Source organism: Theropithecus gelada, chromosome X, assembly GCF_003255815.1.
Source record: "Theropithecus gelada isolate Dixy chromosome X, Tgel_1.0, whole genome shotgun sequence".
Taxonomy (NCBI): domain Eukaryota; kingdom Metazoa; phylum Chordata; class Mammalia; order Primates; family Cercopithecidae; genus Theropithecus; species Theropithecus gelada.
In genome coordinates, this window is record NC_037689.1 from 99,792,286 (window position 1) to 99,805,006 (window position 12,721).

Below are 12,721 nucleotides of genomic sequence, written 5' to 3' on the forward strand. Positions count from 1 at the left end.
GGAATGCAGTGGTGTGATCTCAGCTCACTGCAACCTCCACTTCCCAGGTTCAAGTGATTCTCCTGTCCCAGCGTCCCGAGTAGCTGGGATTACAGGCACACACCACCACTCCTGGCTCATTTTTGTGCTTTTAGTAGAGGCAGGGTTTCATCATGTTGGCCAGGCTGGTCTCGACCTCCTGACCTCAGGTGATCCACTGATCCTCGGCCTCCCAAAGAACTGGGATTACAGGTGTGAGCCACTGCGCCCGGCCTCTTTCTAAAGAATATTTTATTTTATTATTTTATTTTTATTTGTATTTAATTATTTATTGAGATGGAGTCTCACTCTGTCGCCAGGCTGGAGTGCAGTGGCATGATCTCGGCTCACTGCAACCTCTGCCTCCTGGGTTCCAGCGATTCTCCTGCCTCAGCCTCCTGAGTAGCTGGGATTATAGGCGCCCGCCACCACGCCTGGCTAATTTTTGTATTTTTAATAGAGATGGGGTTTCACCAAGTTGGCCAGCATGGTCTTGATCTCTTGACCTCATGATCCACCCGCCTTGGCCTCCCAAAGTGCTGGGATTACAGGTGTGAGCCACCGTGCCTGGCCTCTGAAAAATATTTTAAAAGCCAGCAAACAAAAACACACAGTAGCAAATCTGGGAAAGAGGCCACTGAATCTGAACATTTTGTCATTTTGTCAAGCAGCACCTAAATCACAGATATGGATGACGGAGCCCTGAGAACAACTCAACAGAATCCATATGTCCAGGAGACAGGAAAGCTTGACTAGATGAGGGTTAGGAGAAGAGGTGGGGTCTTTGTGGCAGAAAAGAAATTGATGATGCGGTAAGTGACTCTGTAGGGATCCAGGAAAGATGGTGGTTCAGATTGTACTGATACATTTGGAGAAAGATAAGTTTGTGAAGTCTCTCAAGATTAAAAATCATGCAAGGCTTGGCTGGACCATGGGCTCTTTGGCCCACCTCATGAAAGGGCCTCTCAGAAGGGAAGACATCAATTGTGGGTTATGTTTTAAAATTCTAGGAAACAAGCTACACAGAGGGTCTATGTTTATATTATGAGTCACAGCAGGGACAGGTGGTGGGTCTAGGCCTTAACGTCTGCATACGATGTCTCTGACTGCCAAGATTGCTCTGAGGAGTTGTTTGTACGAGTGAGTTTGAAAAAGAAATAAGGGAATGAAAAGGCCTCTTTCTTTCAGTGACCATTTTATACTTTGGACTCTTTTCTTCCATTTGTTAAGGACAAATTATAGCAATATACAAGGGATGTTGTAGCAACTTAAACTATTCAGCAAAATTTCAGCAGGACCTTCGAAGAAAAGCACTGAACACTAGATACTACTAGGAATAGGAATAATATGAGAATGAATAAAGAGATAAATGAATGAATCACAGGGAATACCCTGGATAATGGATAATGAAAAAGTAATAAAGAAACACCCCATTCTTTTTAAATGAAGAGTCAGAATTCAAAAATATTGGCTGCTTGGAAACTCCACTATCTTAGCTTTAAAGCTCTCCCTTTTGTTCCTGAAATTTTATCTCTAGAATTTTATGTGCCATCTGCCAAATGTCCTTAGCTTGTTGCTATAACAGCTGTTAACATTCCATGGGTCCACTACTCAGTCAGTAAAGATTGACATCATGGCCATATTATATAGAACTGCCAAGGAAGCCAGGCCAAGCATGATTTTCCATATCCACTTCAATTGTTGTCTTAATTTCTTTGAGAAACACCTGAATTAAAGAACAAGAGAGAAACCTGTAGAGCATGGCAACAACAAAGAAATAGACACGGAACTGCTTTAGGCAGAAACACACACACACAAACATTCCCAAGTGCACACATACAGACAAATAAGCAGCAGGACTTGCTCTGGACAGCTGAAGCAATATGCACTCCCACAATAATGAGGCTTTCATCTCATAGCTCATTATTAATGCAGGGGAGCTTGATGAGGAACAAGAATGTGTTCCACAACTCTATGAGAAAATTCAATCTGCAATTAGAGCTAGAGGACAGCAACAAAGATAAGCACCCAGTGGAGCATCTGGCCCATACTTAGTTATATTTCTATTAAAATGTCCATTTTCAATTTGAACTAATTATGAGTGTGTAACTCTTAGTGAAGAATATCAAGCATCAAATATTTTTTACAACTCATTTGCCTTCTGGTTGTGCTATATTGTTGCCTGTGATACACAGTTGGGTTTTTGAGTGATGGGATCACCCTGGACCAAAGAAGTTCTTTCTGCATTGTGTTCAGCCCCAGCAGCCCTGTTTCAGTTCTCAAGCAGGCCAAGCATCCTCTTGAATTCTATGTCTTTGCTCAAATTGTTCCCTCTGACCATGCTTTGCATATACCCACAAGCACTCACTCACTGTTTCTTGGTTTCTTGGTGGTGATGATAACAGACATGCCATGCTTCTAGGACTGGACACTCCAGGAACTTGATTAGGCACATGGCAAAGCCCTGGAAAAGAAAGGGCACAGACTGGGGAAATAACAAGGATGGATGTGAATTCTGGGCTCTTCTACTTAGTCAATTAATAAAGTAGAGAGTCAATTAATAAAGTATAAGAATTTTCGTCTGAGAAATTGAAATAAAAAATGTTGCCTCATAAGCTTACGTTAAGTATTAAAGGAAACAGCATGTAGAAAGCTCATAGAACACTGGCAGGCACAGTTCACATGAGTTTCTGTAGTTCTGTAGAGGGCAGGACCCCTGTCTATCTTGGTGTCTTTTATGTTTCACAAGTGCTTTTTGACATTTCATAAATAATTGACATGTGTGTGCCTAATGTGTAGTGTTCTGTTATTCCTGCAAATTAATTTCTGTTAAAATAATTCATTGGCTTTAACGGATCTTCCCAGCCAAGAATCCAGAATGTTTGCTCTACAGGGAGTCTCATGGGTCTTTACAACATTCCAGGAGTGGTGGGCAGGCTCCCTAATTTAATCTCAGTGATCAGTTGGCAAACAAAAGGGAAATGACTTGTTCAGGGTACTGTCATCAGTGATGTCTACATTCCTGGGACACAGAAAGTAACCCTGACTTTCACTCCAGCATTGTGGAATGATTTACTTTGTTGCTTTGTGCTTCCATAGTCTTTCTGGGGCTAACAGGGTAGCATAGACACCCACATTATGTGTTTGTCTGATTCTTACCTTGAGATTCAAAAGGAGGAGAAGGAAAAAAAGTCAATAGCAAAAAGATGAAGTCTGTCTCTCTCTTTGAACTCAACATGCAAATCATTCTATTAGATTGAAACATATCAAATTCTTGTTTTTGTAAGTAAAAAATGATCAAATGTCAGCATTTTCATGTGGTTTGGCTAAATATTACAAAGAATGTACCGTATTTCTTACATAATGTAAATGCATATTGTTTTTTCTTCTCTGTAGCAATTCCAAATGCTTTTTATCACATAATTTCACAATTTTATTATGGTAATACCACCTCTGCTACAGAAGGGAGGGGACAGGACGGGAAGAACATTTTTGCTGAGTGTCTAGTACAGGCCAGAAACTCTGTTAGGCATGTAACCAACGTTTTTACTTTAAATGCTTAAAAATCCTGCAAGTATATATCAGGGTCTCTTTTATTGCTCATATTTTAACTAGGTGTGCTCTGTGAGGCCTTTTTTATTACTCATATTTTCACTAAGTGTGCTGTGTGAGGCTCAGAGGAGTTAATTATATTTTCCAAGATTACAGTTAATAAGAGGCAGAGCAGGAGTTCTAACATAGTTGTGTCTGACTTAAAAACCCAAGCTCTTGCCAGTTGCCACATGGCACCCCTTTTACATAGTAAGCTGCAAGGATTCAAGGTCAGGTTGGTCTAAACTTGTTGAGTATAGTCTGAATGAGATCATAGACATTCAGTTGGTTAGTTATATTTATCCTCTTCAAATGAGCATGTGTAAGTAGGCAGTTTTCTATGTGAATCTGGAATTTAAGGGAAATATATTGTGGGATAAAGCTATGGAATTGGATTTCCAGTGTCTGATACCTAATAAAGCATGATAAATATTTCTTGAAGTAATGAATTATTAGATGAATTAGTTTTTGAGAGTCACCAGTAAGCAAAATTGATATTATATCCTCCAAATCATTTTCTATGCATATACATTTTTCAAAGTGTTTGAAATCATACAGTGCAAACTGTTTCATAATCTTTTAAAAGTAACTTTTATTGGTTTTGTAGTGGGTATAAATTTTCAGGATATGAAATTCAGTGGGTAAACAAATGTATCTCTTTGTTTTTATATAACTGATCTTAGTATACATTATGAGTCCCATTCTTCCTCTTGAAGAAAACCTAATCTTGCTAATCAAGGATAAATTCAGTCACCTTAGGGTTTGTTCAACCAATCCAGCATGAGCTAAATCAATATATGCCTGAATCTAAGCCTCAGGAGTGAGGGACTTATATTGTATTGTAGAATCCTAGGTGGGAGGAGTAAATAAGAATGATCTGTCTTATAGCCATTAGGCCAGGGAGAACAAGTAACTACCCTTAAATGAGAGAAGTGAAAAATCTACCCAGTAACTTGCCTTATTCACCTGACAAAAGAAGATCCTGGGGAACATAGCACCTATTTGCTGATCTGAGTATGGACATTACTCTTCTAGACAAATTTTGGAAAATAGTCTTACTTTCTTTGAGGGGGTGATACCTAAGATGAGAAATACGTTTTCTTTGTGAAGGAACGAGGCTTTTCTAGGGGTAGGAAATGTGACAAGATGAAATATTACTTGATATATTCCCTGCCTCCTCACATATGGGTTTTGCCCTCTTTTTGTCTTAATACCTGGGACACCACAGCTTCACAGGAATTCTATGTGTCATCATAATATGGGTAGAGTAGAACAGAGATGGCTTCATTTCATATGATGGCCAGAGAAGGCCTGAGGTAGCCCCACTCAGCTTTCCAAATTACTCTGAGTTGTGAGAAAACAGTCCAGTTTTTCTTGGTTTCCGACACTATATAAGCCCTGAGAATCTATATGTCATATGGGGAGAAACAGAGGGTGGAGGAGAGACATAAACTGATTGAATTTATCATAAATTGACTAAGCAATCCAAGAAGGAATGGAATTTATCCAGAATTAGAGGCATTATACCTCCTATTTACAGCTGAACAGGGCTCAAAATAGAAATTAGGTTCAGACACAATACAGAAAAGTACACAAAAAGTAACACTTCGTGTACACTTGAGTGCTTGACCCTGGCTTGAAAATTTACGCCTACAATATTTTTCCTTCTTTGTAAATATTATATTTATTTATTCATTTGGAGAATTTTATAAAACATAGCAGAGTTCAAGCTTTTGATCAGAAATAAAACTTAAACATCTTAGACAAAAGAGAGAAAAGGCAGTGAGGAAAAGATTATCGACTTAACCTAGTAGAGAGCTATCTGGAAGTCTGTTTAGTAAAGAAAGTATTCCTAGAACCCCTAGTTATTTTCAGAACTCTCTAAAACATGTGAAAGAAACACATGCTTGCTGTAAAAACATGTAAGTAGTGTAGACATGTATAATCTGGAAGGTGAATCTGTCTATATTTCCTCCTTCCTCCAAAAAATCCTTTGATTTAAAAATTCTTTGATAATTTCCTTGCATTTATTATACTAATACCTATGTATATATATACAAAAAGTGTTCAGATCCTTAGCCTATTCCACTGTTGAGTTGTAAGGGGTCTTTATATATTAAGAATACTGACCATTTTTATAATACATCTTGCAAATATTTTCTCATCTTTTAATTATTTTTAATCTTATGGTGATTTTTTCATATAGAATGTGTTAAAAATTTGCTTATAAACAAAGTTCAACATGAACACATTTGGAAATACCAGTGTGTTCATCAATCTCCTGATGGTATAAACCTGAAAGTCAGCTGAGTTGATGATTAAAAATTTCCAAGATTAAAAACCTGGGAAATGCAGGACTTGCAGGACTCAGTGTCAATCCTAGTTTTTAGTTCCTGCTTTCATATTTACGTGTTTGGTGATCTGGGATAAGTATTTAACTTATCTAAGCTTCTAATGGTTTTGCTATTATTAAAGGCTGTAAGGTAAAGTTACCTCTTTGTAGTTCTCCTATGCTAGCTTTTTAGGCTAAGTGGCATAATTTCACATTCATATACTCTGTTGACATCATCATCATCATCATTATCATCATTATCTTCATCATGCCATCTGCACGTCATGACTACTAGCAAGTCTAAAAAACAACAACAACAACAACAACAACAACAACAAAAACAATAAAAAAACAGTCCCTGAATCCTGGAAACATATCGAACAGAAAGGCAGATGGAAAGAACAAGAGTTAGAATCCTCTTACTGCCAGTTATTACGTGCTTATTCCTAGAAAAGTTACCCTCTATAAATATGAGATTGATCATCTGAAAAATATGAATTATCCTGCCTTTTTTAAAAGGTTTTTTTTCAAAAAGAAAATGAGACAATCTATGGAAAGTGGCATATCTTAAGGCTTCCAGAATGTTATTATTTAACCTCACATGTCTCCCTTCCTTCCTTCCATTATAGAAATGACTTTTACATAAACTAAATAGTATAATAGTCAAATGATCAAACAACTCCTCCCAACTTAGATGAGTATCGAATTTCAAGTAAATTGAATCTGAACTTTCTGTCATTGTGTCAAGTAGCACCTAATTCGCAGGTGTGGAATACAGATGTCTAGGAGAGGGGAAAGTTTGACTTCCTCTGGATGACTTTCTAGGGAGACAAGGTGCTTCTGATTGGTGCCTATAGTAGATCATGTTCCCAAAGATGGCTACATTAATATCATTTCACATGCTCCTTTGGAATGTGACTTTACCTCCATCCCATCAAGAAGAGAAGCCAGTTTCCCCTTTCCTGGAATCTGGGTTGGCCTTGTGTTCGTTTTTGACCAATAAAATGCAGCAGAAATAATGTCTTGCATCTTAAGGAGTCTTCAGCTTTTACTTTTGTCTTGTGGAGTGCTCTTTCTTGGAATCTAGCCACCATGCTGTAAGGAGCCCAGGCAGTCATGTGGGGAAGCATGTGGAGAAATGAGTCTCTCTGTTGCCAGGTCCAGCTGAGCTCCTGTCAGTAGCCTGCATCAACCTTCTGTCATGTGATTGAGGCTGTTTTCGATTTTTTGACCATCCCAGAACCCCAGCTGACACCACCTGAAGCAAAAGAAACACCCAGTAAGCCCATAGAATTATGGCAAGCAGTAATAAAAAATCATTCATGTTTTAAGTCTCTATGTTCGGGGTGGTTTTTTATGCAGCAGAAGATAACCAAACACTGCCTATGTTTGGATTGGTAGAATATGGGAAAGACTGTTTGCGAAGGCTCTCAAGATCTGATGAAACATGACTCTCTGGCCCATCTCTCCTACACAGGGGTCTCTGAGAAAACGGAGTCACCAGCTGTGGATTATATTTCAAAATTCTAAAAAAAGAGGGGTTTGCCTGGAGATGCTACTATGTAGTTAATGAGTTTAGAGTCTAAAGTCTGCATATGATGCTTCTAAGTTTTTTGGTGTTTGTTTTTTTAAGGAGGAGAATGGTTCCTTGGGTTTTGAAACAGAAAGCAAATAATGAAATGGCCTCTTTCTCTCTAGATATTTCATAACCTGGACTGACTTCTTTCATTTCAGAGGGGAAAATTTGATCAACATCCAAGGGATGCTGCAGTGTTTCACAATCACCAATAGACCCCACTACCAAATCCAATGGAAAAGGTTATACATGAGCTACTTCCGCAATTCAATTTGTTATAGGACAGGAGCAAGGGAGGAGGAAAGGAAAAAAATCTTAGGATAAGAAAAATATGCCACATCATTTTAATAAAGAGTAAAGATTCTGAATATTGGTTGTCTGGGCACCTTGTTGACATGATTACATCTCTGGAATGGAATGTACAGTTGTTCCAGACAGTCACAATAACATCCATTAACATTCAGCAGATCTACTCCTCTGTTAGCAAAGACGTTGGCATCAGGGTCAGCACAGCCAGAACTGCCAGAAAACCCAGTCAGGTATGATTTTACACATTCACCTAAAAGCCAATCTTAAATCCTTGGATAAGGACCCAAATTCATAGATCAAAAGAGAATCCCCAGTAAGAGAACAGTAATAAAACAACAGAAAGACATACAGAAACTTTTAGTAGACAGAAGCAGAGACACAAACAACACATGTATGATTGTGTCTATATAGTTATAGAACACTGCTGTCTTAGAACAATCTCTCTTTCAGAACAGTATCTCAGAGGCTTGCAACATAATTAAGTTAGTTGACAATGTAAAGAAGTTGTCACAGTGAGATTTCCTTTAGCTTGTTCCTTTTGCGCAGGTGCCATGTGTTTTTGGATGGTCTCTGAATTCTACTAGACACCTTCCCCAACTGCACCATGGGTAGTTAAAATAGAAAATTAATAGCAGACATTTATTAGGTAATTACTCTCTAGAAGGCTGATTTTCTTACAGATAATTTACACTAAATTGATTTCCTGACACATAACAGCTTCTTCCTTTCCTTCTGAGAACTCAGAATGCTTACAGAAATGGGGGTGTCATTTATCTTTCAAATATTTTGAATGTTTGGGATTGCTTTATCCTATCACCAGGGATTACTTATAAATTGGAACTCATACAGAGCTCCTGACTCTTGCTCTTGTGTCCCTCCTGCAGACCTATCATTATGTGCTAGGTTTCTATTATGTATCTTAACACTCTGAGACTTAAAGAACGCTAGAAACTTCCAAGTCATACACATGCATCATATTAATCTAGAAGGTCCAAATGAATTAGGAAAAGTACGATGACTGAATTGTTCTATTATACAGAAATTATATCGGATTACATTCATAATGCAAATAAACATGTGTTTAATTTTCTTTTTGCTCTGATATTTTTGGATGTTCTCTATGATATAATTGTGCTGTTGAGTTCATGGGTGAGTCATTTCTGCTAAGAAAGGGAAGAGATGGAGTGGGAAAAAGTGAATACGTGTTGAATTTTCAGACTGAATGGTTGAGTGCACTACATTTCATATTCTTTCTTGTGAAACACAGATAACAATCTCCCTGTACAGATCAGGAAATTAAGTCTTAGAGAATTTAGGCAAACTTTCCAAGCTTAACACCTTCAATAAATGGCAGAACATGAATTTTAACCCATGCTTGTCTGATTGTGAACTCAATATTTTCTCTCTGCCCCTACCACACTACCTTCTACTTAGATGGTAAGCTTTTAGAACTCAAGGACTGTATAATTTGAATTGGCTTGATAAAGTGTCCATGCCTGGTCATAAATGTTAATATTCGTTACGCTGTAGTTGTATAACAGGGTCTGGAGCTCAGAAGAAAAGGCCTGTGGTGGAGTAGCCGGGTATGGTGGCTCATGCCTGTAATTCCAGCACTTTGGGAGGCTGAGGTGGGTGGATCACATGAGGTCAGGAGTTCAAGACCAGCCTGGCCAACATAGTGAGACCCCGTCTCTACTAAAAACACAAAATTAGCCAGGCATGGTGGCACATGCCTGTAATCCCACCTACTCAGGAGACTGAGGCTAGAGAATTGCTTGAACCCAGGAAATGAAGGTTACAGTGAACCAAGATTGCACCATTGCACTCCAGTCCTGGTGACAAGAACGAAACACCATCTCGGAAAACAAAAAAAAAAGAAAAAAGAAAAGACCTGCGGTGGAGACATAATTTGGTCTAACAGTTCTTTGCACTTATTTGGTATACCATAAATATTTGTTGAATAGATAAAATAAAGAGAGAAAGAAAAAAATTAGTATCTGTTAGTCATCATTAAATCGGCAAATAAAACTGGATAAATATCTCTTCCTTTTTTTATTAATGTGATTGAAAACAGAACAGGGATAATTCTGTACATGCTGTTTCATAAAATGCTTTTTGTAAATAAAGCAAAGCATATTTCTTTTGTCTTGTTAAATCATATTTTTAGCAGATATTATAGAATGTACGTTATAGAACTATTATAGGGTGAAAATGGCAACATGTTTAGTATTGTCTAGGACATAGTAGACTGAACAAGTATTACTCCTGTCTCCCTGCCTTCTCTCTCCCATTAAATATATGATTTTAATATAATTTAAATAGTAAAATTATTATAGAAAATATTAGAAATGTAACAGCAACAAGTAAAATGTAAATATATTTTAGTAACCTGTGAGCTTCAGTGTCATTTCTGTGTTTGGGATGAATTACCTGGTGAATATGGGAAAAGGGAAAATAATCATTATGCCATTTTTTTTTTATGAGCATGTCCCCTTTCCTGTCTCTGATATTACCTTTTAGTGGATCATCAGAGAAATAGTTTTTCTACTGAGTCCTAGAAATAAATGACAGTAATAGTCCTGCTTGTTAGAAGACTGAAGATAGAAGATCTAGAATCCAGATGCCACATTCATTACCAATTACTGGACCATGGGTGTCTGTCTTTCTCTGAGATGATCTCATTTCTAAAATACAAAGTACTGTATAATAGATTGAATAGTAAGAAATTGACATTTTTATTTGTCAATATGCTCCAATCATGACTATTTTATACAGTTCATTTTAACAGTTCATATAACAGTGGTTAAGAGTATGAGCTTACCATGATAAGACTTCGGTTTGAAATTAGATTCCACATCAAACCAGTTATGCTTTCTTTACCTGTAGTTTCTCATCTTTTCAATACAGGACAGAAGAGTATCTGCACCATTTATGTAATTGAAGACTAAATGTGATGCTACAAGTAAAGCGTTATTGACAGATACATATCAAATGCTCAATAAATGTTAACTACCTTTATTGCTGTTGTTATTGCTATTCTTGACCTTTTAAGAGCAAATAATGGAAGAAAAGGTTATATTTTTAGTTATTAAGATGTTTTATGAAGCAATGACATTAAAACAAGATAAGACTGGTAGAAAATCTGAGATATAGTTTAATGGAACAGAATAAAACTCAGTCCCAAGGTTTTAAATGTGATAAACTTGATATTTCTAATCAGTAAGTAACATGGATTATTCTGGAAATGGTGTTGGGTCAGTTGGCAAATTTTTTCACTTAAAAATATAAATTTTGATCCTTTTCTTCATAAACTATGAAGGAAAATAATCCACCATGGCACTGGTATAAAAATGAATACACAGTTTATTGGTAAATAACAAAAAGACTAGAAATATAACCAAATTACACAATTATGCATTTTAAGTATTTACCACTCAAGGTTATTAGTAGTTTCTAATTAAACAACAGTGAAATATCACCTTATTGGCAGGCAAAAATTAAAATGGTAGATGGTGGATATCAAGTGTTGTTGGGGTCTATGGGGCCCTCCATGCACTGCTGGTAGAAATACATTCTGGAGAGCAACATAGAAGTGTTTAGTCGTGTAAAAGGTACACATTCTCAGTGACCCAACATGTCTGCTCCAGGATGAGTACCTCAGAGTCATTTTTAGAGATCACTTGGACTCAGGAAGGGGAACATCACACACCGGGGCCTATCATGGGGAGGGGGGAGGGGGGAGGGATTGCATTGGGAGTTATACCTGATGTAAATGACGAGTTGATGGGTGCAGCAGACCAACATGGCACAAGTATACATATGTAACAAACCTGCACGTTATGCACATGTACCCTACAACTTAAAGTATAATAATAATAAATAAATTAAAAAAAAAAGAATATGTATAAGGGTATATTTGTGGTGGTGAGAAGTTGAAGGCAACTTAGATATCTATCACAAGGACAGTGAAAGTATTTGTCTATTGTTGAGAATCATTAGACGTCCTATTGTGCATTTCTGATAGCTGGTCCTTTCTTATCCACAAATCAACACCGTTATCAGCCAGTCAGTGAACCTCTCCCAGCTCCTGTTTCCTCAACCACCAAAATAAGGGAATGCATGGACCATCATGGTGACTTTATTCTTTTTTATGCCCTCTGATGTATAGTTCAGTGAACTCTCATATAACTTTGTTTTTTGTCTCTACCTTTTTCATATTAGGATAATGGGCAATGACTTTGAATAGTAGTTTAAACATTAGGTGTTTGACTCTCTTTAAAAGGAGTCATTGCTGTTAAGATCTTTAAGTAATAAGGATAACCAGACCATAATTCATGTATCCAGAATGCTGTAAGTGAAGCTATCTGGAAAAAGAGAAAATGAGAGCATAGAAAATGGCATTTTCTTGAGCACTGAAATTTTACTTGAAAACAGGTTAGAGAGACCTGATATAATATAAAAAGGCAAGAGAGATCTGATCATGGTGCTTTTTCTTCTTATTTTCTCTCATGATCATTTTAAAACTTTATTTTAAATTCCAAGCTACAAAAAGTAATATGTGGTAATGTATAAGAAAATGTTGATCATAATTGTAAAAAAATTTCAATTACTCTAGGAGTATCTGAAGTAAAATGTGAAAGTCTAGCCCTCAAGACCAAACAGCATTATGTAATGCCTGTGTCTATCTATCGCAAATTCTCATGTAGTTTAATGGAACAAACCTGCTTTTTCAGGCCTCTTTCTGCGGCATCTGGATGATTCACACTGTTTTCAGAGGGACTCTACTGTGCAAAACTACGTCTGCTGAAAAAAAGAAAGAAGAGCTTACCTTTAAGTAGGAAAATAAATGGCTCTCTCTTTCCAGGGTCTAAGGCAGACAGAATGTTTGGAATCAT